The sequence below is a fragment of the Phoca vitulina genome, unplaced genomic scaffold, assembly GCF_004348235.1.
Source record: "Phoca vitulina isolate PV1807 unplaced genomic scaffold, GSC_HSeal_1.0 scaffold19, whole genome shotgun sequence".
NCBI classification, from domain to species: domain Eukaryota; kingdom Metazoa; phylum Chordata; class Mammalia; order Carnivora; family Phocidae; genus Phoca; species Phoca vitulina.
In genome coordinates, this window is record NW_022589722.1 from 26,144,865 (window position 1) to 26,169,695 (window position 24,831).

A 24,831-nucleotide genomic window follows, 5' to 3' on the forward strand; every position below is an offset into this window, starting at 1 on the left:
TTTTGTTAAGGGTAATGTTATGGATTAAGAGTAATATTATGGCTGAGTGTACTAAGAAAGCATTTTCTCTGGGATCTTAGCTTTGTGCGTGATCCCAGGGTGGTATTAAATAAGTTCTCCGAAGAAGTCCTAATTTTTTTCTCCGGGTTCTTGGATGTAATAAGAGAAAATGAGAGTTTTCCTTCAGAGAGGCAGCCTGTTGATGAATCATCTCTAGGATTCGAAGTTTTCTTATGTGAACAAAATCGTTCAGGGGGGACATTGTTAAAATTGAAACCAAGCATAAAGAAGCAAAAGCGTTTCAGAGAACCTCCTGCATTTTAGTTCAACTCTGGCAGCAAGAAAACAAAACCACATAATCTAAGGCTCACGCCCAACTCTCTGAAGCCCTGTGTCTGCTAGTTCCTGTGTGGTTTGCCTACAGACTGCAGGGCTGACTGGGGGTAATTTGGAGGAGGGAGTAAGAAGTAAGGCAGGAGGAGGCACTATTAATGGATCTGTGAACTTGTACCCTGTTTTAGTGAGGTCCTTGGAAGACAGCACAAGGTGGATCTACACTCTGAAATGCAGTAATTTTGGTGTTTGACTTCGTCTTCCTTCTTGGAAGAGAAGATACTATTAACTCGGTGTCAAAGCCAAGACGTAGACTCAACCTCTTCTCTTCAAAAAGGTATGTCATTAGACAACATCGGGCCATATACTCTAGAGATCTTGAACAGTTTTATACTTTGCAGAATGTTCTCTATGAGTCAAATTTAATGAAAATGAATCCCATGGGTTCTCTAAATATTGCTTTTCATATTTTGGTCCATCCGCGAAGGTCTGTAAATCTTTTGCTTTAACAATGCTTGTGGTGATGGGATTCGACTTCCAGCAAAGGAACTTGTTCCTTATCCAGCCCAGCACACAAAATTCCCCGCTAATTGGCTTCTGAGCCATCCCAGGGAGAGACATTAGACCCATTACAGAGGTGAAATCCCACCTCTCCATAGTCAGCATTGAAACCCAGTTGAGGATGGGGATGAAGGTTTGGGCAACAATGAATGAACATTGGCACTGTGGGGCCAGGATTGTTCTCTTACTTACATTTCTACTTCTCTTAGTATTTATGGTGCCTTTACAAAGAACACCACTTTGGATTTCTTTACAAAAAGAGAACCTTTTGTTGAAATGGGTTTTGAGAGAGTATTGTCTATCTTTGTCTCTTTATTAATAATTAGTGCCATGTCCCTAAGATGGTGTCCAGTTCAGGCATTGAGTCTGAAGACAACTTCTTTGTGCTCTTTCCCCCAACTACTCCTGAATATGAGGGTTGAGTATACCCACCAAGGATTTCACTAACTTAAAAATACTGTATTTATACACCTGGAATGAGGCCTTGTTAATAAGGTATATGTAACTTAATCTGCACATTACCCAAAATACTCATCCCCAGATAAATTGAGGGAAATGTTTAGATCTAAAATTCCAATGGAAAAGATTGCATGTGCTCATGTTATGTCATCTGAGGGTGGGAAACCTCAGGCTGAAGCATCTTTTGTTCTATACAACTGCATTTATCATAGACTGATAAGTTCCTTAGTAGGGTCCCCCTTTTTTTCTTTATTATTTTTGGTTTCAGAAAGAACATTTAGTATAAGTAGACTCTGCTTGAACAACCCAGTATTGTTTATAAAACAATATTCATAATATAATTTTAAGGCAAACCTCTTTATAAAAGGATCCACTATTAAAAAAAGAACACTATGTAAATACAGAACCATCTAAGTGCATTTAAATTTCAAGTTTTAAAAATTATGATTTGTATTCTTTTTGAGAACTTTGTCTTTCTGTAAAGAGAGAAGGCCTGTGTCATTGAATAAAACTACCTTTTTGGATTGGACTTGGAGTGTCTCCTGTAGAGTAAACTGTAAGCTTATTTTCCCTAAATTGTAATAGGTTTTATTTATTTTTTAATGACTTTACTGAAGCAGAGGGGAGGAACACTATCGATTTGCTCAATATCGATTTGCTCAATATCGATTTGAGTAATATCGCTATTGCTAATACGATATCCTTTGAATATCTTCCACATCTTTTGTCTTGATGAAAATCCCTCTTATTCTTTTATTTCAATTGTTCTTTGTCTACTTCACAGGGATATTATGAGAATAAATGATCTCACACAGATAGGACGTGCCTTAGGAAAAAGGCACTATGAAAATGCAAAATTGTATCATTATTAATTATTTCTTTGAATATTGATCATTTTCTTTCCACTTTTATACAAAATATATCTCCCTTACTGCCTGAAGCCATCTCTTTTAGAACCATTGCCTTCTGGAAAAGTGGGAAATGATCCCCAATTCCCACAAGTTTATTGATTCTCAGAGAATAAGGCCTGCTAGTGTTGGTGCCTTGTAGCACTCACGCCTAAACTTGAGCCGGACTTGCCTCTTTTCCTGGGCCAAGAAAAATCCACAATTGTTCAAAAATGTATCATTAAGTGTGATTCCATCAGGAATTCTTAAATAAGTAACAGTTGCTGCTGGATTAGTCCTAGGGCCAGATTCTTTATTTTCATGCTCTCCTAAAACAAATTCAAAATGTGGTCAAGAATCTTTGTGACCTAAGTTATTTGAATCAAAAGATGCAGTTTATTGGCCCCATTTTGTCCATCTCAAATACTTGCTAAAGCATATCTTGATCCACAAAGGAAGAACACAGCCTCATGTGTCCCTTTTCTTTTCTTTTCTTTCTTTCTTTCTTTTTCTTTCTTTCTTTCTTTCTCTTTCTTTCTTTCTTTCTTTCTTTCTTTCTTTCTTTCTTTCTTTCTTTCTTTCTTTTCTTTCTTTCTTTCTTTCCTTCCTTCTTTCTTCCTTCTTTTCTTTCTTCCCTTTCTTCCCTTTCTTTCCTTTCTTTCTCTCTCTCTCTCTCTTTCTTTCTTGGCTGAGACCTTAAAATTCTCAGGAACAAAATAAATTTAACAAATAAGCATTTATAAACATTTATTGGGCATTTGTTATGTATCAGGCCCTGTATTAAGCACCAAACACTCTTCAACATTACTCTTAGGTTTCAATAAGTTTGAGCCAGTAAAAATTCAGTAAGTGATTTTTAAAAATTTCTTTTTAAATATGCATTCACAAACATTATAGAGAACTAAAAGAAATTATGAATGAATATGATATGAATAAAAATCTATCTATTACTAAGTACATGAATAAAAATCTCGTATGCTCTCCAAAGAAGATGTAAGACATTCATGAAGAAAGTGAAGAAAATGTCCAAACGAAAAAAAAGCTGAAATATTAGTACAATGAATACCTCTATACTCACCTGGTAGGCTCACCAACCGCTATCTTTCTGCCATATTTGTTCCATCTTTGTGTATTTCTTTATGAACTATTTGTAAGTTACAGAAAAAGTGATACTTCACTCCTAAATAATTGGATACACATCTAAGAATAGGGGCATTCTCCTGTAGGACCACAACACCATCATTATACCTAAGAAGACAGACAGTAATTCCTTAATATGATCTAACATTTAGACCATATCTAAACGTCACCACCTGACCCCCAAAGTCGTCTATACCTTTAAAAAAAAAAGTAGGATCTAATTTTTATAAAGAAAAGCACATTTTTACATTTGGGCTTTATGTTAGATCATTAGATTTTTTAAAGGGTTAGGCCAGTTAACTTGTAGGATGTCCTGCGTTCTAGATTTATTGTTGCCTCACGGTGTCATTTAATTTGTTCCTTTACCCGCTATATTTCCTGTAAACTCCCAAGTTCAGCCTAAGCATTGATTAGATTTTGATTGAACGTTTTTTGTAAGGTGCTTCATATTGCATCTCATCAGGAGGTACAAAATGCCAGGTTGTCCCTCTATTTGTGACTCTCAGTTTGATCGTGGCTCAAGGTAGTGATCTCACACCAGGGAGCTCTCGTTGTAAAGGTACTTTTTCCACTTTTGCAATTAACAAGTGCTCTGAGTGGGTGACGCTTTGACCCTGTGGTAGTATCTTATTTCCCAACCAATGTCACCTGATGGCTTTAGGTGATAATCCTTGCCAAAATCGACTGTTCCATTGGGGATCATATACATTTTTTATACACTTGAAGAAGGATTAGACATACAAATTCATCATTTTTAGCAGCAATAGCAGATATTATTGAGTGTATAAATTCAGGCAATAACTCCAACAATAATAAGTAACATTTATTGGGTGCTTGCTGTGGGTTTGAGGCCAATCCTCCAGCTACTACTGGGCCAGATGGGACAAGTTAGTCTTTCTGTGCCTTAGTTTCTTAAGCTACAATATGAGGGTAATAATGGTACCTATCTTACCATATTGTTTTAGAGACTCAATAGAGTTGACCCTTGAACAACACAGGTTTGTTTGTGCGAATCCGCTTACACTCGGATTTTTTTTCTATAAATACAGTGCAGTACTATAAATATATTTTCCTTATGATTTTCTTTTTTTTTTTAAAGGTTTTATTTGAGAGAGAGAGAGAGAGAATGTGGGGGAGGGGCAGAAGGAGAAGCAGGCTCCACGCTGAGCAGGGAGCCCAATGTGGGGCTCAATCCCAGGACCCTGGGATCATGACCTGAGCTGAAGGCAGATGCTTAACCAACTGAGCCATCCAGGTGCCCCTTTCCTTATGATTTTCTTAGTAACATTTTCTTCTCTCTAGCTTACTTCATTGTAAGAAGACAGTGTATAATACATAGAACATGCAAAATTTGTGTTAATCGAGTGTTCATGTTATTGGTAAGGCTTCTGGTCAACAGTTGTCTACTAGTAGTTAAGTTTGGGGAGAGTCAAAAGTCATACACAGATTTTTGACTGAACGGAAGGTAGGGGCGGAGGACAGTGCCCCGACCTGCACCTTATTCAAGGCGCAACTGTAATTTATACATGTAAAGTCCCTAAAATGGTGTCTGTTAGTATTATTTACCCAGCACTGGTCTATTCCTTTATAGGCATGAACTCCTTTGCTTTTCATGAGGGCCTAATGAAGTAAGGGCTATGTTATCCTTCTTTTGCAAGTGAGGAAGCACAGGGACAGAGAGGTTAAGAATCCTACACAAGGTCACTTAACTCGTAGGTGGTAGAGTCCGGATCTGAACCCAGGCAGTCTGACTCCAGAGCGTTCTCTCCGAAGACTGGCACTTATAATGAGAAATGACACAAATGGAACTGAATAGGAAGCAGGACCCTCGTGCCACCACCAGCCAGGTTTTAAGTTACTCTAAGTTATTGAAAATCTGGGACCGGTGCTCCCAAAATAGATTTTAGGTTTTGTTCATCGGAATGATAGCACTACATTAAGCACAGATGAGTGCACTTACTGCATTTATGTAGCTTAAGGCTCTGTATGAGAAACTTTAAACAAAAGAGATCACTAGGAACTGAAAAATAAAGAACTATGAAAGAATAGGGAGGAAGCAGACACAAAGGAATAATACAAGAGGGGAATTACGAGTCCTCAGAGCCATGGGGCAGGAGATGATATTTTGATATAGTTAAGAGGGAAAAAAAAATCCCTCTCATTTTTCACATTTCTGTACTGTATTAAGATTTTACCACTAAAACGCAGGAGTATAGCCATTGTCATATTTATAAAAGGCCCCACTGGATTTCTTTATGGGACGATGGATAAGTCTCGTAAGTAGGTAACTTCCTTAGTTGGTTATCTCATACCCTAGATATTCCAGAAGTCAGTCTCTGCTTCAGGAACATATAACTGTATACAGAAAAGGCCTTACAAACCAGTATCCATCCCTACCCCTTCATTAGCATTACAAAAGGTTTCCAGCGTTGTCTTATTCACTCCCTCAAATGCTGTTACAGAAAGCTCTCAAGTGTAATTTTCTAAACAGAACTAAAAATAAATGAGAAAAAAAATCCAACATTAATAATGTTTTTATGCACTTCGAACACAGTCATTGCTAAATTGGTTCTGCTTTTTTATGTTTTTTAATGAAAAGCAGCCTAATTGATCAATTGGTCATGAATAATACTTTTTCATTTGTTTTTCTCTACACTGCTCAGCCTTCTACAACCATGGGCATAATGTGGCAGCCTACAAATGGCTTATGATTTGTGTCTTTTGTCTAGTGCTTTATGGGAAAACGCTGGAAACAAAGTGCTGAGAACTCTGTAGGAACTCAGTAAATAATAAGGAGATAGTTCTCTTGTTAAATATGACTTTAAAAAAATCTCTTTCAGATAACCAGGAAGTATCACTAGGGAAGTACACAAGTAGGAAAACAAACACCCTGGTTGCTTTGTAATTTGAAATTTCTATTCGTCATTTTATAGGCCATAGATTTTTAATCCTTTATAGAGCAAAATGGGAGGTCAGATTAGCTTCCCTCCCCCAAATAGATTTATGTTCTAAAAACACAGATTATTGAATCAGTAAAACCAGCAGGAAATCTCAACCATACATTCAATACACAAAAACCGTTGTATTTTAATACACCAACCTTTTAAGTTGATCATAAATTTGTTGATATCCATTGCACATAGATTCTTACTGGCAGTGGTGAGGTAGGGGTTGGAGGAGAATGTCAGCCACCCATTTAGGAAGCTGATAGAAGCTATAGAAATTCCCCGGGGAGGGATAAAAAAACAAAAGTGTGCCTAGCTAGTGCTCATTCACACGCACCTTTATGCAAAATTTACAGCGGTCCATGAATCCCCTGGAGTCTATTCATATACCCTCGACAGGAAAAATTTCCCTTATCTGAAGTTATTTCACCCTGAGTCTTATAAAGGCTTTCAAAAGAGGTTTTGTTTTTTTTTTAAGATTTTATTTATTCATTTGAAACAGAGAGATACAGAGAGAGAGAGCATGAGCAGGGGAGAGGCAGAGGGCGAGGGAGAAGCAGGCTCCCCGCCGAGCCAGGAGCCAGGAGCCAGACATGGGGGTCGATCCCAGGACCCTGGGATCATGACCTGAGCTGAAGGCAGGTGGTTAACAATCTGAGCCACCTAGGCACCCCTCAAAAGAGTTTTCACACATTATCTCATTTGATCTTTGAGGTAGACACACCACATATTTTACTCTCATGTTGCAGTGTGGGAAAAGCAAAGCTGGAGAACGTACGTGACTTTCTCAAGGTCATTTTGCTAACGTCCGCCAAGACTTAAGACCAAGGCTGTGAAGTTGATACTCTGGGCTCCTTCCGCTACACTAGTCTGGGCACTGCGTTCTGAAGGTGCAGGAACCCTTGATGAGTTCCTGGAAATCTGAATTTTGGCTCTCCTGGAGACTCCCTGCATAACTCTAAACAAGACATTGTAACCTCTCTGGGCCTCAGTTTCCTTCTCTGTCAAGTGAGATGTTAGACCGTAGGTGCTCTGAAGCCGGTTCTGTTGCAAATTACTTAATCCCACTGGGTCTGAGAACAGAAGGAAATGACCTTTTCTGTGATAGAGGACAAGACCCTTCACCCTTCCCTGAAGGTCATAAAAGCTGGTGTCCAGTTCGTGATGGGTTCCTTTGCAATGTCCAAATCCTGTTAGAAGCTATAAACAATAGTGCTTTTGTGGGCTGCTTGTGTGTCGTTCTGCTGGTTGCGTCATTTTCCTGCGGGGCTGACTGCCTCACCGTGATTTTGCTCTCTGTGCTCTGCATCAGACAGACATAATTATTTATTATCCCTCTTGGGTAGTTCAGAGTATAATATGGAAATAAATAAAGATGATGGACTTATTTGGAGCTGATAAACCTTATCCTTCTATAAAGGTTATTCCTCTTGAAGGACCTAAACCTTCCATCTGATTTTTCATTATTAAGAGTTATTTCTTTTAATGTCCCTGCAATGTGCTTGGAAATTGGGAAACTCGTAAAAAGGCTGCAAGCGCTGAGCACAGAAATCCCAAAAGAAGAGAGGACATGACCGAGCCCTTCACTTTGGGAGCTATCTGAAGAATCTTTGGGTCAGTATAATTAGGACGAATTTGTGTTAGCATTTGTTTCAGATTTATAAAAAGTGTCCATAGCATATGCTGCCAAGTACACAAAATCCATGATGTAGTTCCAGCTTAATTCTGAGTCTCTCTGGGAAGCGAAAACAGGCAGAAAAATTCTCCTGTTCTGTATGTCAGCTGCCAGATAGAACCCCAGAACCAAAGGTCTGCCCTGCATGGCAGGAGCCACCCTGTTCTTGGCCTTTGGACTAGTCTGAGCCAAAGACTATTGGCAGGGACAGGCTGGCTACCTCCATAATCGGGAAGGTTGCCACAGATCTTCATTTGTGATTAATAGCCAGAGATATGAAATTGGGGGCCCTGGTTTCTCAGCCCTTTTGCTTTGTGAATTTTCCAGATGAACTTCAGGCTGGCCAATGGAGCTATGGCAACTTCTTACAGAGAAGTGTATAATTTGCTCAGTCCTGTGTCAGGTCATTGACTGTGGGAAGAAATACTGTCCACTGATGAGAAATGCAGAGCATACACTTAACTCCTATGTTCTGTACTCTTTCCTCAGCCTCGTGAATGACTCAGTGGGCTCCATTCCCTCCTCTGTCCATGAGTGAAACAGTACTATTCTTTAACCTGCTATGCAGGACCCTTGGGAGGAAACATGCCTTGTTACCCTAAAAGCACTTTTATGTCTTTGATATAATAGAAATATGCAATGTCTCATTTATGAAATTCATAACATGGTGCTTTCTTATTTAGCCAGACTCATTTTGTGGTTTTTCTGTCTCTTAGACCAAGATTGTTAAGTAGACTGATTCACTTTATCAACTAGATACTGTACAGTGTTGTGACTTGACACTGGTTCCCTGTAAATATCCAAATAGACAGAGAAGGAGAAAGTGTGAAGTCAAAAAAATCCCCCAACTGGAGAGCGATTCCCAAGACCAGGAACAAGGCAGATGGAGTGCTTAGATAGTAAACTTTTTTTTTCCCCCAGCATGGATACAGTTTTTATTTTAAAATGCATGATGTAGGGAAAAGCAAGATTTACTACACAGCCAACTGGGTCAGCTCAAATTATTTCATAAAGTGAAGGGTCAACTAGGTGCTATTATCATCAGGAGAGCACATTATAATGCTCTGTCATATAGACGCCATAAAAAATTACCCGTTTGGTTACTTTAATTCATTTTTGGGCTACCATCAGCAGACATCCCCTCAATCCCTAATTCACGGTACCCAGATGTACTCAGAACACTTAGGGTAATAAAAACAAAACCAAAATGGATCCTTTCCCCTAAGGAACGTACAAGCTATTAGGGAAACTGGACAGATGAAACCTGTAGTACATAGCTTGTGCCAAGGAGATTAACAGAGCAAGTGGAGCAAGGAGGGCTTCCTGGAGGGGGTGCCCCTGCAGTGGAGGGAGGTGGCTTAACAAAGAGACATAACTGCATCCACAAATTTGCATCCGGCACAGAAATCATAGGAGGAATAGGGTCTTCTTCACTGATGATCCATTTATTTTGCAAATGACAAGAGTTGAGAAGACTCCCATGACTTTTTTTTTCCTTGAGGAGCCAGAAATTAAACTTCTGCCACTGGAAACTGTTCCTCAAGCTCTTTTCCCAGATTGTCCGCTCTTCTCTCACTTCCAGTTATGTCCCTTTCCTCTTCTTCAAGCTTAAATATCCTTGGTTCTTTTAGCTACTCTCCTAAGATGGGGTTTTGCATGCCGTCATCATTTTAAGTGCTCATTTCTGACAGACTCCATTTTAAGGTCCTGCCTGGACCGTGGTGCCCATAATGGGACAGAGCTCTCCAGGAGCCATCTGACAAATGCAGAATGGCACGGAGTTGTTGCCTCCCTTCCTCTATGCCTTATATTTCTATTAATATGGCCCAAGATTGCATTAGCCTTTTTGGCATTCATATCACAAGGCTGACTCATACCAAAATTGTGGTCACCTAAAACCCATGAGTTCCCATGCGTTACCATTAAGTCAGATCTTCCTTATTCTGTACTTACACTATTGATTTAAAAACAAGCAAAAAACCCTAGGCACAGAGGTTTAAATGTAGAGAAATTTATCCCTATCATACTAAGTCATATTGATAACAACCTATCAAACTATTTCCAAGCAGGGCACCTGGGTGGCTCAGTTGGTTAAGCATCTACCTTCAGCTCAGGTCATAATCCCAGGGTCCTGGGATCGAGCCCCACATCAGGCTCTCTGCTCAGGGGGAGCCTGCTTCTCCCTCTCCCTCTGCCTGCCGCTCTGCCTACTTGTTCTCTCTCTCTCTCTCTCTCTCTCTCTGTCAAATAAATAAATAAAATCTTAAAAAAATATTTCCAAGCTAGTGAATTAGTTCTCCCTCCTAGCAGGTGAGTATTTATTTGCTTGCTGAGGGCACAGCTAGTCTCACACTGGATCCCTCTGGAAGGTCTCCATAGGGTCAGGACTTTATTATCTCCTTCCTATCAATAAATTTTCTGCAACCCTGGACAAATCTACATCTTTAGACAAACAAGCAAGCCTCGATCTTTCTGGCTATAAAATAGGAACAAATGTGAATGGCCATTTCCTTCCCAAGGATATGCAACAATGAGTCAGATGTCTGCAAACTCTAAAAGTTACTCAGAGGCACTATTATGTGAGAGGAGGAAATTTTATTTCAGGCTCTCAGCAGCTTTTGGAAGATTTGATTATGCTCACCACTCTATGTTATAGTAAATAACATTCATTTTTGCAACTGTTTTAAACCTGTAGCTGAGTGATCTGATTTGGGGTTAGAGTAACATCATGTGATGTCAGTACAATTTCAGTACACAATTTGTAATTTGAGTAAGCATGATCACGTATATCTGTTTCATTGCAAGGCCTCATTTGAAGTGATTCTTCTCTCTCCTTCCCCTCCCCCAGCCGCATCCTCAGCCCTAGCCTCTTCCGTTAGTAAAATAAGGACTACAAAGACCTTGAAGTTTAGGTTTCTGTCAGATCTTTGGAAACCCCTAAAAGTCTTGCTAAAGTAGCTTAGCGGTTCATAGGTTTTCTTTCCCAGCCAAAGCAGAGAACTCACAGCTCACTTGTATAACTTTTATAACTTCAAGCTAATAGAAATGTCACATTTCAAAACCCATTCTTGTGAACAGTTTTGTTCTTATAGAAAGGTTCAGGGAGCATCCACATTTTCCTAATCTGTCATTCAGATGCAAATTTTAATGTTGCTCTCATGACCTTGTAATCCTCAAGATTCAAAGATCCCCACCCCTCCCCCTCCCCAGTGATTTTGATCTAGGGCCTTGCGACTCAACTATTCAACTACCAGTCCAGCTGATACCACCCCAGAACCTGTCACAAATGAGGATCTCAGACCCTGCCTCAAACCTACTGAATTAGAATCCGAACTTTTAAAGACTCCCCTGGTAATTCTTATGCACACTAAAATATGAGAAGAACTGAACCTAGGGTGCAAGGTTTTCACCCCACATTACTCAGCATCCATCTTGTGTCATAATACAATTCTAAAATTCCACTTGGTGTTAAGAGTTTAGAGTTGTTAGTTAAAATTTTACCAGATTTAAATACTTTATATACACCCAGTTATTTCTCAAAGTATATATAACTAGCTTTAAAATACTCTTGACTTTCTGAGTTCTTGTAGAACAGGGGCCCTCAATGGGGAGAGATTGGACATGCCCTCCCTGCCAGGGACATTTGGCAATGCCCGGAGACATTTTTAGTTGTCACAATTTGGGGTGGGGGGGTGCTACTAGCATCTGGTGGGTGGAGGCCAGCGATGCTGCTAAGGATCCTACAATGCACAGGACGGCCCCCCCAACAAAGACTTAACCAGCCCCAAATGTCAATAGTAATAACGTTGAGAAACCTTGTTACCGAGGTATATAGTTGGTAGAGAAAGATTCAGACGTGCAACTATACATTATAGAACGCCATAGGCAGTTGGAGCCTCGTGGCATGTCATGATATGACCAAAGAACAGATAGGCAGTGGCCTGGGTGATGACAGTAGGGACGTGGGAGGAAGGGAGTGGGGGATCCAGCCACAGGTGAGAGGAGACATCTAGGACAGACAAAGACTAGACCCTAGATATGAACTGGGTGCGGAGGGATGGGCTGGAGACACACAAAGCTTCAGTCGTAGAGTGGATACTAGATTACGATCCCAAAATCATGTTAGGCCTGGAAAACAAGAAAGGCTTTCAGGTGTTAGCCTGGGAGTATGAGGTGGATTTCAGGTAAATCCAGTAAAACAAGGACTTAAGAGCAAGACAAAATCCCGTTCGCTGGAACTGGGACACCTCTGAGCCAGGGCAGCAGCAGGGGGTGACCTGATGTAGAGTTAGCCAAGCGTTCAGCCACAGTGAACGTCTTAAATCCCTCCCTACCGAGAAAAGGCTTAGTACTGAGTCTACAGTATGGTTGACTTGCAGGAAGGGGTCAAGTGCTTTCAGCTATAGAGAAAGAAAAGTAGGCAAGAATCAAACCAGGTCCTGACCCTGGCTGGTGAAAAATCATGGGGTCAGAGCTGGAATAGAGCTTATGAGGTTCTTGGGTCATTTCCCTGCTGTACCAAACCTAAATCATTTCAGAAAGATTATCTACTTTTCAACTGTAAAATTTCCAGGGAAATACTTCTTAAAGATTGTGTTGATGCCTTATAATCCATCTAAGTCGAGCCTTCTTCCCCATTCCTAACCCCACATCCTCTTCCTGGGATGTAAGTTGGCTCTCTTTCATCCCACCAGGGAGGCTATGTGCTTTCTAACATTCAGTGATGTTGAACAACCCAAACTACCTCCAGAATGGCCGCACTCAGCCTTCCTCTTTCTGGGGTAGAGAATCTCAATTGCATTAGCACAACCCCAACCTCTTCATCCCTTTGATATTCTCTGGACCTTCTCCAGGTCCTGCCTGCTTGTGATAGTCACCACCAAAATGTATTTATTAAACATACACTGTGTGTTGACTGCCCTTTTGACAATGGAGGGCAGAGAAGAGAGAATCTATAAGAATACACATGGTTTTGTTGGTTTTTATTAGTCTCTCCTTTTTCTCTCGAAGGAGTTGTTGATCTTTGTTGAGTTCATAGTCGAGGTGGAGAGACAGTCCTTAGGCTAAGTGCCATTGTCACATTTCAGTGGTCCTGCAAATGCTTTCACTGTGACCCTCACCTAAGGACAATAGAGTACACTATCATATGAAACAGCTCTGATGTGAATTTAGCTGTAAATAAAAGTGGGATAAATACATTTGCTCAGTTCCAGAGAAGGCATTATACTGCCATGTGGATTTTGTTTCAAATGAGCTGCCAAACAAAATTCTTTTCCATGGAAAGGGATTTATTCAACTGAATTCACTCACTTTGCTGCAACTGGATTAATTTCATTTCACATCATGTCTCTAAGTAGAAAAGTAAACTGATTTGCATCAGGCTAAATGGATATGTTGATGTATCCAAAGTCAGTAAGGCTTATTCCAACTAGATTACAACAATCATGGTGTCCTGGCTGTTTTAGCTTCTATAAAGTAGTTACAAAAGTGCACCGATTTGGTATGTGAAAAGCAGTTTATAAAGTTACCATAGATGGAGATGTTGCAGAAGGAGAGAGAACGTAGATGTGTCAAACGAGATGAGCGTTCCTCCCTTCCTCCAGATTGAACCGCTCTCTCACTCCTCAGTGTTATAAAAAATATTCATTTTATTCTGTACCCATGTTCTAAAAGTCACCATTTTATATTTTTGAATTGTGCTGCTGGCACTGCTCAAGATATATACCCAACCCAACTTATGGCTGAAAAGGTATTGACTATGGGCTTGCTGAGTGCTCAGCACTGCGCTAAGTACCACCATTCCCGCCCCCCTCGCCCCCAAGCAGTGGACCACCACCCTATGCTCACTCCATCTTCTACTTTCTGCATCACTCTCATTTCCAAAACCACAATCCTGTCGTCCCCCTGTGACTCTCAATCACTGTCTATCTCAGGACCCTTTCTTTCATTTCTCCCAAATTGCTGACTTTATCCTGGTGTGCACTTCTAACACAATAAGGCTGCTAGTGGAAATTTTTCTGATTTCTATAGCTAGTAGTTTCTATAAGTAGTAGTTACTTTCAAAGGAAATACCATGCAGAGATGAGCCTGTGGTGTCACAGGGCTGTTATATGGATCAAATGTAATAATGTGTATAAAAAAAGCCATTTATAAATTGTAACATGCTCTCCAAAGGTAAATTATGACTGTATTACATGATTTTAGGGTTTAAAAAGCAGCTGGATGATATATAAAAATTCAGTAAGACTTAATAGCAACTTGGTAGTTGGAAAACGAAATGAGAGAATTTAGGGCTTTGACCCCTCCATCAATAAGCTAGAGGCCCTCAACATTTTTTTACAGCCAGAGCATACCCATTTCATTGACAACATACACTTGGTTCCAAAAACCATGTCTGCTCAACATTCTGGAACAAGGCCTTCCCTCTTGCTCAAGCTACCCCATCGCCCACATAGCCACCTTCCTAAATCCAAGCCAACCTTGAAGGGCTAGCCCCAAACCTACCCCCTCCCCAGACAGAATTAATCTTTCTCCCCAGCACTCGTGTCAGCTTTATGTTAGAATTATTTATGTGGGCATCGATCCCCTCGAATGGACAGTGAGGTGCTGAAGGGCAGGAGCCCTGCTAGCATCTGCCAGGCCCTCCCCACCCCCACCAGTAACAGCTCAAGGTGGAGTGGCCCGGAAGATAGAAGAGAATTCCACGCACCAAAAATGGCCTCCAAAAAGGTTTTATCCCCAGAGGCTGGCCTCAGACACAGAAAGGTTTTTATTTGAGCAACTTTTGGACCCCTCTGACATGGAACAGGGTCAGTTACAAAGACTCATAAAAACTCTATGAGTGGTGGGTACATACAGGGTTTTTCTTCTTCTTCTCTGTACCTCTCTGTACGTTTGAAAATCCTATTTAAAGGTTACTGAGTTCAGTCACTTTTATTGTCACTTGATTTTCAGCCCTGAAGTTTCCCTGTAAGTTAAATTATAAAAATCATCCTTCAGCTTCCCAGCTTAGTTGTGTTTTATCTCCTGAACATGGTCCCCCTGAAATGGTTACTTCTTAGACTGCACTTCACACAACGCCAGATTGCATCGCACACTTATTGAAAGGACCTCCTTGTACAGAGTGGGGGGCTCTTGGAGGATGAAAAACACCACTTTTTAGCACATTAAAAAAAAAATCCTTGAGCTGTTTTGTTATTTTAATACTTTATCTTTGGCAGAGCAGAAAGTCTTTTTTAGGAATCCTCTCTAAAACCATTAGCCATATGACTGTTGCCAAGTACATAATAGGTGCTCAATAAATATCTTAAAAATAGATTAAAATACTATGCCCTTCTAAGTGAAAGATAATGTCAGTCATTTAAAACAGAAAGCAACGGGTATAGTTTCCAATTGCTCCTCATTAGAAATCATAGAAAAATGGGAAGATGAGGAAAAGTTCCGACAGTGTTATGGAAACTGCATTCATGAGAGCAGATTGTAATTTTGTGTATAATGGTTTGATGCACAATTATTCGAGGGATTTATTGTCATCACCGTTTAAAGCCATGTTGTTACCGTAATAGAAGATTGGCCCGGGGCTCTCATCTGATACCAAACTCTCTAGTGTCACCTCTGCTTTTTCATCAGCAGTCCACGTTCCCTCCCCTCTCAAACTCTGCACTGCAGTCTTGGCATAGACCCCTAACCTAAAACTCCAGCCAATTCCTTAACAACAGACTTTCTCCCCTTCACCTGCCAGATGCTTCTTGTTCTCAAGCACTGCTCCCTGAAACCGGGGGCTTTCGATGAGTTAAAAAGGGAAATATAGAATTACCTAGCTCTACCAGTATTTTAAGTGTTCTTGTAGACTTAATGAGAGCTCTTGTACAAAACCACTTGAACTCTTTCTTAAGATATGCTCGTTTTTTTTTTCTCTCTTTGATTGAACTGTTAACCTTCTGGATATAGGACTAGTTATTACCTCAAGTATGTTTGGGACTATTCTTGCCCTAACCATTCTAAAATATAATTAGCATTAAGACATTATTGCAGGAGCACATCCCCTTGGGCTGGGATCTCATTAGACAGCACAAAGCGGACAGAATATTGTACATGCTCCACACTCAGAGAAAAAAAATCTCTAAGAAAAATCTGTGGCACTGGGGAAAAGTTAAAACTGGTGATTTCGTGAGCCCTCTTTTGCTCGTTTATTTGATTTGTCTAAGGATCCAAACAGAGCAAGGATTGTGGTTCTTCTGTTTGAAAAATGAAAGCAACTCTTTTCTCAGAACTCTGCTTATGCAATGTGGCTGTTCTCACAGCTCCAGGTCAACCAAAACCTAAATAATCCATTTTAGAGCTCTAGCTCTTCCCCCTCAGAAATGCATCTCATTTTTAGGCATGATGCCATTTACCTTGGGAGCAACAGATGTGATAGAGAATGAATATTCTCCAGGAGGTGGTGAACCAAGATGGGGAAACTGAGGCCCAAGCAGGTATAATATAACTCATAGGTTATTCGTGCTCCTCCTTGAACATGCCCCATCTCTTCCACTGTAGAAGAAGCCTTTTATTTTCTGAGTTGAAAACCATTTCAGGCTGCCTGCTTGTTTATTTTAGTGTGTTCCTAACTCTTGGACCAATCCCAACCATTATGAAACCTTCTATGAATAATAATGAAGCTCTTCATTCCTGGGGGTCCCAAAGGTTATCATTTCTAGTTCATTGCAGGGCACTTTGGATGCCCCAGTTGAGCCCTAAATGCTTGGAACCTTTGGGAGAAAGCTTGCCTGATTCTGCCATTCGCCTCCTTTATAAGTCTATAATGTGTTTTAATGTGCAGAGATATGTCATATAAGCAGTAATTTCTCATTATTATCACAACATTTTTCCTTAAATAGGCAAAACTATATCTGACCTGAATTTATTCTTGTCATGGCTTGTGTGCACAAGAAGAGTCTCGTTTGCCGCTACAATATGTTAATATTGTATTTAGCTTCCCAGGGCTGCCCAAACAAGGAACAGAAAGGATTTATCTAAATCATGAAACATGAAATGAAGCTAACACTTTGTTAATTATATTTTAAGGGCAGACTCGGCATTAGGTAGCAGAATGAAATGTAGGCCTAATTTTTGAAAGAAAATAACAGAAAACAGCACTCGATTAAGAAAACATTTGTTTAGCACCTACTGTGTGCAAATTCTGAGAGGCAAAAGAGGCTGAGACAAATATAATTGGCCCATTTAGTTCTACAGTCATAGTTAAAAGGCAATAAAGGGCAAGGTAATATAAGTATTTTGATTTAGTGTTAATTAGCTTAAATGTATTAGATTGAACCTTATGAAATTGACAATGTCTGACCATTTTTCACCAAAAGAAGTGGCAATTTCATATGAGTCAACCTAATATCAATGTACTCTTAAATTGTACCAGCTCCTAAAACATTATATTATTCATTTTCTTTCCATTTTCTCAAATTTTCATTTCAAGTTGAAACTGTCACTATTAGAAAATCAATACAGGGTAAATATAGGTCAGATATTTGACTCCTGTTTTTTCTCTTTATTTTTTTTTTTTTAAACTCAAAATTAACATATACTTTGCAGCTCTAAAATGTCTCATTATATGAGATTTTTTTAAAAAAGATTTTATTTATTTGACAGAGAGAGAGACACAGTGAGAGAGGGAACACAAGCAGGGGGAGTGGGAGAGGGAGAAGCAGGCTTCCCGCGGAGCAGGGAGCCCAATGTGGGCTCGATCCCAGGACCCTGGGATCATGACCTGAGGCGAAGGCAGACGCTTAACGACTGAGCCACCCAGGCGCCCCGAGATATTTTTCTTTATTTGATTGAGAGTCATGGACCCTGCTACCTGTCCCTCAATACCTCAAACTCAGTTTTTCATGCCATTCCCATTGTGATCTTCATGCAAAACCATCATCTCCATTTCCTTCTGTTCTGCAGAGATAGATGTTCGATTGTAGAACACTCTGCTTTTTTGAAATATTTCTCTATAGGAGATTAAATCTAACCCCTAGTTTGCCCCCAAATTACAGGTTACTGAGAAGTCAGAACAGGTTGCCATACGTGTATTCCACTAAATCCATTCTTTTAATTCCTTCAACATTTAACAGGTAGTTACCAAGCACCCCTATTTTGCACAAGCATTGGAGTTGGTCCCCTCCAAATATGAGATGTATGCATTAATATAAATACAAATTTCATGCTACCTAAATATCAGGCACTGCTCCAAGCACTTGACACTTATTAATCTATTTAACCCTACTCAATGGAGTGGGTACCATTGTCCTATCCATTTTAAAGATGAGGAAACTGAGACCAGAAAAGTTAAGTGAGCTTCTAGAACCCAAACGCTTAACCAAGTCACCAATAATCTATCTAGTCATTGTGGGGGACCCAATGTTAAAAAGCAAGTGCTTCTCCCAGACTATGGACTCAAAGTCTGACAAATTTGCAGTGTCTGCTGATGCCCTAAAATATTAAGTACCAACCCAGGCCAACTCATGTATAATGTCAGAAACTATTGTGCCTCTGAGTCTCCTTCTGCTCAGGACACTAAAACATGCCTCCTTGAGGCCTCAGCACACACTGGGACACACACGCTGACCTACACATTCTTGCATAGTCACATCTTAACCCAAATCTTATCGCAACCCTGCCAAAGGCCAGGCACTATCAAGAAAATGTTCACTCATCTTCCCGTTAGGCCCCAGGTGTGAACACTGATAACAGATCTAAATTCGAAGAAAATCAACAGAAGTCATCTCAGTCAACCTGAAAAGTGTAGTGACTCATTCACACCCTTTCACAGGGCTCCTACTGGGCTGCCCTGGTTCCCCGGAACCAGCCTCCAGGCCTCCTGCAGCTGGGCGAGTGCAGCACGGGGCTTGATCACTCTCTCCTCCGAGGGGCTTGATCACTCTCTCCTCCGAGGACCGGATGAGCCTCGACTCCCTGGTGCTAGGCGTCTGAACTGCTCAGCCAGCTGCCCCTGTTCTGGGCTGACGAGAACCCCACTGCTTCTGTCCCCGGGGCGGGCTAAACAAGGTTGCCTTAGAAAAAAATAACAGGGAAGAAGATGCTGACTTTTCAGCCCCGAGAGTATATTCCTTCACTCTGGAGCTAAAATCATAACATCTAAATTTGACTCGACTTATGTCTGCTCTTATAAACCGTGTGTGCAGACTGCCGAAAACAAAACAAAACAATTCAACATCTCATTAGAAAGACAGGAGCTGGTAGGCCAACTTACTAGAACAAAGAAAAGAAAAACAGGTTTTTTAATCTCAACACACACACACACACACACACACACACACACACACACACACGCACGCGCGCGCAAGTTGCCCTGACGATGAAGAGCAATTTACGTATTCAAGGATTTTCTTGTTCAAATTTAAATGAGCCACAGGAACTTAACTGAGCTAAGCTTCAGGTCTCCATCCTGAGAGGAACGTCTGGCTTCTGTGTCTGCCTCGAGTAAAGCCATGAGCAGAGCAGGTGAGAGCAAGGACTCGGGGGCCAGACAGCCCCGGCTGGGATCTCAGCTCCACCATGTTCCAGCTGTGTGGCCCTGGGAGTTACTTAACCATCAGTAATGGTGCCTCCACTTTCTCACCGGTAACACGGGAGTAATACAACTGAAATTAACCTGCATGGGTTTGTCCTGAGGATCGAGGGAAATAGCACATGGAGAAAGGTTTAGAACAATGCCTGGCTCTGAGTAAGCCCTCCACACATGCCAGTTATTTGTAAGAATAACTTGAAATGAGTTCCTGTAACCCACTTGAAATTGAGTTCTTTTTTGTTTTTAACTTAAATTTTGTAGCACTGTGATCTCATTTTTTTTTCTTCTTTTGTGTGCATGCAGAAGGAGGATGTTTAGCTGTCCTTGGAATACAGTCTTTCATTAAAGAACCATTATTAAGCCTCTTCAAGTTTCTCTCCTGCAGTAGATGGTCCAGATTACTTAATTGTTCTGCTTTACGTGCTTTAATCATTTATTTGAACTTCTCAACCATCCAGAGTTAGTACACACAGAAATATCATCTAGGAAACTTTGATTTTGAAATTCCTTATCACCTGCAGTCCCTGAGCTCAAATGTTTAAAATCCACTGTTTGCAGTTCTTTACCTCATTGGTCAGCAGGCTTTCCTCTGCTATTTTGCCACAGTCCCCTCGTTCCCAACTGCATAGCTCAGCATAAGCCAAAACAGAAGAGACCGTAGGTCATTCATTCATTCATCCAGTATTTATCAGGGGCCTACTACAGGCCAGGCACTGTGCTGTGTTATAAAATTACAAACAAGACACTCCCTACTTGGAGAAGTGTACAGCTTGGAAGGGAAGACATAGAAGTAAACAAACCATTGCAAAAATCTTCCATGAGATGCTGTCTTTGACTTGAGAAGGTGCCAGGATACACTTGGGGCAGAAGGGAGGGAGAACTCAGCTCTATTTGGTGGGTCTGGGAAGGTTACACAGAGAGGGTGACTTTGGAGCCATATTAACAGGTGGCAAGGACTGGGGAGAAGGAGGAGGAGAGTCTTCAAGGAAGAAGGAACACCTAGGAACAATCTGCACATCACATCACCAGGGAACCTTCCATGATGCTGTTATGAGTGGGGCCTGGGGTCTAGGAAAGATGCAAAGACATAAGACTGCCCATCGTTTTGAAAGTCAGCAGGGAATGTCAATGTCACATGTAAAAAGCAATATATGTATTCCTTACTAGTTATTTGTTTTAAATACCCCTTCATATATATGACATATATGAGGTAAATAATATTCATGGAGGAGTCTTCATTTTTTTTAAGATTTTAGTTATTTATTTGACACAGAGAGAGAGTGAGCAAAAGCAGAGGGAGCGGCAGGCAGAGGGAGAGGGAGACTTTCCACTGAGCAAGGAGCCGGATGCGGGGCTCGATCCCAGGACCCCGGGATCATGACCTGAACCGAAGGCAGACACCTAACCGACTGAGCCACCCAGGTGCCCCTTCATTTTTAATCTTCTAGGAAATAATTTTTCAAGTACAATAAGATGTTAGCATTATTTCCATATTGATGCCTGACATAGTATTTATCTACTTACTTGTTTACTTATTTATTAGCTGTCTCCCCCTACTAGGAGGTAATCTCCATGAGGTCAGGGACTTTGCCTCTTTTGTTCAAATCTGCATCCCCAGCCCCTAAAACAGTGTTTGACTCATGATAGGTACTCAGTAAATATTTGTGGAGTAAATGAATAAATTTCCATGTGGGTAAAAAGAAACAATCATACCCTTTACTAATGAGAAAAAAAAAAAAAAAAAGAAAGAAACCTGGACTTAAAACAGTTTTTCATGAACAGATCCAATTTGCAAAAATGGAACTGAAATTTAAAAGCTATTTTTCTTCCTGGAGCTCTGGTTCTGGGAAAATCACAGCTGCCAGCTTAGATGGTGGTTTTAACTGCCCAGTTACAGATTCCACACAGTTACACGTATTGGCAGAGCTCGGCTTCCTTAAATGCTCTTGGATCCATAAGGAAATGGTGATTTTCCTTATTGATTTAATGCCAGTTCCTCTTCTGTGAAAAATCCTGTGTGCTGCTCAGTGGAACATATACAATAAAAACCAAACACTGAAGGCCAAAAATTAAGTAAGTCACTCATGTTCTTCTTCAGTCGTGTGATGTTAAATAAACCATCGCTACTTTCGAGCTGGAGTGTTCAATCATTTTCCCCTTTAAATTTAGCAGAGTGATTATTCCTCCTGGTGGATTGTGCATATGCTCCTTCTGATCTGTGCAATAGCTCATTCCTGGATGAACTTTAAGCTCTGAAGGAACGCCTCTAAAATATTGTTTCTGAATCGTCGGAGAAATGTTTCACGTTCTTTTTACTCCAAAATGGTTACAGCAAACCACTCTCTCCAAGCTTCCCATTTTCCAAGAAGACAGAAAAAGAACTTTGGGCCACAGGGCTATGATGACACAATAATAATTCTACTTCCCGTGGATTTTACTCAGTGGTCTCCTAGAGGCTACAATGGAAGAAAACCCATCATCAGCAATTATTTACCATGAACAGGATACTGAGCTAGGTCCATAGACTACAAAGAGGGGTGAGGCTTGGTTCCTATCCTCTGGAGCTTACAAATTAGCTGGGGAGGTAAGACACAAACCACAAAGTGAAATTCAACAACACAGTTAAGTGCCACACAGGATGCCTGAGAGCACAGGGTCGCCAGACAGCGTTCCTGGGAGGGACAGTCTTGAATTTGAGCTGGACCTTTAGTGGGGGGCTGGAGGGAGAAAAAGCAAAGCAGTAAGAATCTTCATGGATGCCATTGCCCGGGGTCCCACCTGGCTGAGGTGGAAGTTACAGGGGATAGGGTAGGGGATAGATTGAGGATGGCCTCAAATGTCACTCTAAGAACTTAGTGCTTGATTCTATAAGTAAAGAGGAATCAGCAAGAGGGTTTTTTTTTTTTTTAAGATTTATTTATTTATTTGACAGAGAGAGAGAGAGAGAGCACAAGCAGGGGGAGCGGCAGCCAGAGGGAGAGGGAGAAGCAGGCTCCCCGCAGAGCAGGGAGCCTGATGTGGGACCCAATCCCAGGACCCCGGGATCATGACCTGAGCCGAAGGCAGTTGCTTAACCAACTGAGCCACCAAGATGTTTTTGAGCAGAAAGGATATAAGCTCAGCAGTGCTTTAAAGAAATGTAATCAAGCAGCAATCCGTGCTATTAATTTCATTGGGGGCTCTTCAGAATTAAGATAATGAGACCCTGACCCAGGCTGGGACAGTAGGATATCTCCATCATGCAGCACATTCTCGTGAAGACTTCTTAAGGGCTTCTGCTGAATTGCACTCAGTATGCCTGCCCATCTCTGCGCCGTAAGATGCTGTGTGCTGCTTGGAAGTGGCCTCGTGCCTTCAGAGCCCCACGGTTTGCACAGGGAACAGGCCCAGGCATGATCTGCACACAAACCTCAGAGACTCTAGGCAATTTACCCTCCAGAAGCCGGGAAGAGTCCTAGAGCCCACAGAGTCCACATCCTCAGTTTATTCCTGCAGAAGGCAGCCCTCGCTCGGGTTCCCACAGCTCATCAGTGACAGGTGCAGTGACTTACAACACCTTGGCTGTGCTTCCAAAGCAGGTTCAAATTCTGCTTTGTGGTGTGTGTATGCAAATTCTGGCACAATCCAGAAGAATTTTAGTCCTAACCGAGGTAGTTAAAGCTCCTTTCTTTACTCACCCCCAGGCCCTCCCGGCCAGAGCCAGTCCCCTGCCTCAGCCCCCACTTCATCTTTGTCAAATCCTAGCCTCAGTGCTTTTCTGAACACCCCAGGGCTTTTAGATCTCTGCTCACACCCTGCTGTTTCTTGCATCCTGCCATCGATTATGCTACCCCCTTTGGAATACTTTATAGCCCCAGCTCAGGCCTCACCACTTTCGGGAGACCCCTCTACACACATCATGGCCTCAGCCCCTCCCCTAGGTAGACTAAGGTCTCCCTCCTTAGCCCTCCATGCTACCTTGCACAGGGCCCTCTCCCCGTGTCTCCACGATGTCTTATTATTGCCTGTTTATGTGCCTGCCTTCCACCCTTCAACTGCGAGCTCCCTGAGGACAGCGACTATGGGTGTGCATCATTGAACACGCAGCATCTAGCACATTCTTTTTTTTTTTTTTGTAAAGATTTTATTTATTTATTTGACAGAGAGAGACAAAGCGAGAGAAGGAGCACAAGCAGGAGGAGTGGGAGAGGGAGAAGCAGGCTTCCCGCCGAGCAGGGAGCCCGATGCGGGGCTCGATCCCAGGACCCTGGGATCATGACCTGAGCCAAAGGCAGACGCTTAACGACTGAGCCACCCAGGCGCCCCCATCTAGCACATTCTAAGCCACATACTGGCACATACCAGGCATTCACATGTCTGATGAATGAATGAATGACATTTGCCTTCTTGGTGCATTCATTTATTTAATAAACATTTATTAAGCAACTACTTATGATCAGCACTGTGGTAGTTGCATTTACATGTCAAAATATCCTGAGGCACTCAAGTTCCAAATTATGTGTGCATAAATTATGCACGTGGAATGTTAACACGCATATGCAGCGGAGATCACATCCGCAACTACAAATACCAAAGCTATAGCAAATGCAGTAAACTGCGTGCCAGATGTCCCTGAAATTTACAAAGAACCAAGCACCAAAAATGACAGTTAGCTCCATAAGGCCTGTAAGAGAAAAAAAGAAAAACGTAAAAGAAGAAAAGAACCTCCAGCAGAAGGAAGTGGCTATGGTTTATTTATTTATTTTTTTTCTATGCCCTAGAGCTGGGGGTGGGGTAGATTTATAAAAGCGTTCTATGCTGGGCAGGTTCATGTAAGTCTGAGTTCCTCAAGGGTTGGCTCTTAGGAGCTGTTAGGAAAATTCATTGCCATGCACGAGTCGGCGGACTGGTTTTTTTATTCCACCGGAAATTGTTCATGGGGACTGCATTAGTGGCCCCTTAATGCTTTGCCTGATAGAGAGACAGCAGGTTCACCCAAGCAGTTCTGGAGCTCTGATCACTGCCAATTAGGGGAGCATTGTCTGGCTGCCATAATCAAGTGAGTATAAATATATTTATTGTGATTGGAAGAGGGAAGGGAGACAGCAGGGAGATTGAGGCAGAAGCTACCACCCCTTGCCTGGCTCCCGCCTGGGTCAGACTGAGCATTTCTGTCCCCCGGGTGCTCAGTAAGTGGTCACTGGCTCTCTGAGGTAGACTACACTGTTGAGAATTCAAGAAGAGAATTGTTTTACCCAGAAGGGGCCTTGCCCCTCCTTA

At 41.5% G+C, this 24,831-nt stretch overlaps 1 protein-coding gene across 1 annotated transcript in view; it reads left to right on the forward strand.

Moving 5' to 3' along the window:
* The first annotated feature begins 471 nt into the window (after positions 1-471).
* The window catches only part of GRAP2 (GRB2 related adaptor protein 2), a 62,382-nt gene continuing 38,022 nt past the window's right edge, over positions 472-24,831 (forward strand). The window contains exon 1 of the mRNA XM_032416522.1: positions 472-670. The gene's annotated coding sequence lies outside the window, so the exon portion shown is untranslated. The remainder of the gene's footprint in view (positions 671-24,831) is intronic.